Here is a 2644-nt window from a genome sequence, read left to right as displayed (position 1 = left end):
GGACTCCTTCTTCCCCTCCTCTTCCTCCTCCTCCTCTCCTTCTTCTTCCTCCTCCTCTTCTTCTTTCTTCCTTCTTCTTGCTGTTCTTCTCCTCTTTTTCCTCTCCTCCTGCTCCTTCTCCTTCTTTCCTATGGTACAATATACGTAATATAAAATTCACTATTTTAACCATTTTTTAAGAATTCATTGACATTAATTACATTTTCAGTGCTGTGCAACCATTGTTACTATTTTCAAAACTTTTCATTGTGCCAAGCAGAAATTTTGCACCTATTAAGCATTAACTCCTCATTTCCCACTCTCCCAAGTCCCTGAGAACCTTGAATCTATTTTCTGTCTCTATGAATCTGCCTATTTCATATATTTCATAGAGGTGAGATTATATATTTGCTCTTTTGCGAAAAGGACTGTCTTCTTGACTATTAAACTGATACATATTTGTTGCAAATACATGAAGCAATATATTAATTTAGAGTAACAAATAAATTTCTTAAACTTATTTTTCACCCCTCCCTCCAGCCCATCCCTTCTCTTCAGATGTTACCTCTGACAACAGTCGTGTGTGTTCTTCCCTGTGTTTTTCTAGGCTTGGACACCTAAGTTGTATCATGACTTCTAGAAAAGGCTCTGGAATCAGACTACCTGAATGTATGATGCTGGGAAAGTTATTTAACCTCTTTAAACCTCAATTTCTGCATTTATAAAATGGCATGGACAACAATACCACTCTCTCAGCATTGTGAGCATGAAAGGAGATAAGGGTTTTTTGTTTTTTTTTTAACATTTTGTTTTTGTTGTGTTTTTTTTGTGAGACAGAACCTTGCTTTGTCACCCAGTTTGGAATGCTGTGGTGAGGTCTCGGCTCACTGCAATCTCCCTCTCCCGGGTTCAAGCGATTCTCCTGCCTCAGCCTCCCGAGCCCCTGGAACTACAGGCTCATGCCACTACACGGACTAATTTTGTATTTTTATTTTTAGTAGAGACAAGGTTTCACCATGTTGGCCAGGCTGATCTCAAACTCCTGACTTCAGGTGATCCATCCGCCTCAGACTTCCAAAGTACTGGGATTACAGGCATGAGTCATCGTACCCAGCCGAGATAAGGGTTTTAAAAGCACTTTGCACAGTGCCAGGTAAACACTAATAACTTATCAAATGGTAACTGTGTATTATATGGAACTTTGGTTTTTAAAAGCAAAAATGTGATCACATTATTCGTGCTGTTCTCCATCTTGCTTTTAAAACTCCTTCCTTACTGGCACATGTTCGCCCACCTCATGCTTTCTTAACTGCTGTATAATCTTAAATCTCTATAGTTTGTTTGCAAATACATCCTTTGGGTATTTTAATTTTATTTTATAAAATTACTGGAGCTTGGCATTCTGGAGCCAGTGGTGTTTCCAGGTGGGTCAACACAACTTGAGGACTCTAAAAAATGATGACAAAAAGGAGAAGATGAATCATTTAATGAACTCCAGCTGTGTTCCAAGTATTATGCTGATGTCTCATTTCTGGCCCTCACCACACTGTTCTGCCTCTGTGGAAATGATCTCAAAGGTGAAGGGTCCTGTCTCTTGCCTGCAAGCTGGTGGATGTTTCTTGGCACTTGCAGAATTCCACCATCCAACAGCCTTTCACTGGGCCATGAACCCATCCTCAGTGGAACCCATCAGTCTTAGTTTGCTTTGCTTTGCTTTGTGTCTGTATGTGTGTGTGTGTGTGTGTGTGTGTGTGTGTGTGTGTGAAGTTTTGGTCCTGTTCCAAGGAGTGGAGAGGAATAGGTGGTGGAAAGATGGCTAGTGAATGGGAATTTGAAAAATGTGAGTGAAGAGATACTCAGTGGGGAAACTGTGGGGTCAGGACCTCCTGAAGATGTGTTTCAGAGAAAGATAGAAGATCACTTTTTTCTTTCTCTAGTTTACCTTCTAGTTTCAGGGGGGAAACTGCGAAGCAGGGTCTTTTCTTATTAAATGAGTGAAATCTCACACAGAAGCATAGGTGAAAGGCAAGTTTTAAAGCCTACTGCTGTATTCCCAAGCCCCTGTGTGGAAAAAATAAAGGGTCCCTGTTAAGAGGAAAGTTCAGGCTATAGTTTCCCGGTACTCTAGCCAGGAAGCTGCTCGTGTTGAATGCAAAGAAGTTGGAGCAATTGCCATCCAATAGCCCACAGGGTCCCAAGGAGGCCCTGTCTAGCCAGAGAGAGAAAAAGCTCATCTACCATACCATGAAGTCTTGGCAACGAGGATAGAGTTCCTACCCCATTGTCCTATTGCCCCCCAAGAGGGCTTGTTAGGCTATTAGGTCAGCTGAGTGTGATGGTCCTGACTATAGTTAAGAATGGTTTTACCTTCTGGGACTGGGCTGTCCACACACAAATAACTCGCTGGTCCTTATAAAAAATAGACATAGACAAAAACCAATTACCCTCTTATTTTTCAAATATTAGATATTGAATTCAGATATTATACTATTAATACATATAAATATCTATTATGAATTATATTAAAACAGTATTATTACTTAGATTATACTTAGTATTATTAAGATCACTATATATTAATTAATAATTATCATATAGTAATATTAGTACTATGTATATAGTATATAATATATAATTATTATATAGTAATAATACTAGTTATTAT

The 2644-nt window shown here is 39.1% G+C and overlaps 1 long non-coding RNA gene across 1 annotated transcript in view; it reads right to left on the bottom strand.

The window, feature by feature from the left end:
- Positions 1-1350: 1350 nt before the first annotated feature.
- The window catches only part of LINC02911 (long intergenic non-protein coding RNA 2911), a 56223-nt gene continuing 54929 nt past the window's right edge, over positions 1351-2644 (bottom strand). The window contains exons 4-6 of the long non-coding RNA XR_014485103.1: positions 2347-2388; positions 1986-2040; positions 1351-1427 (exon numbers count right to left, since the gene is read on the bottom strand). This is a non-coding gene — a long non-coding RNA (long intergenic non-protein coding RNA 2911). The remainder of the gene's footprint in view (positions 1428-1985; positions 2041-2346; positions 2389-2644) is intronic.

This window comes from Rhinopithecus bieti, unplaced genomic scaffold, assembly GCF_001698545.2.
Source record: "Rhinopithecus bieti isolate Rb0 unplaced genomic scaffold, ASM169854v2 scaffold_13375, whole genome shotgun sequence".
In the NCBI taxonomy this organism is placed as follows: Eukaryota; Metazoa; Chordata; class Mammalia; order Primates; family Cercopithecidae; genus Rhinopithecus; species Rhinopithecus bieti.
Note: the sequence above shows the minus strand (reverse complement) of the source record. Positions and strands in the feature narration are given on the sequence as shown.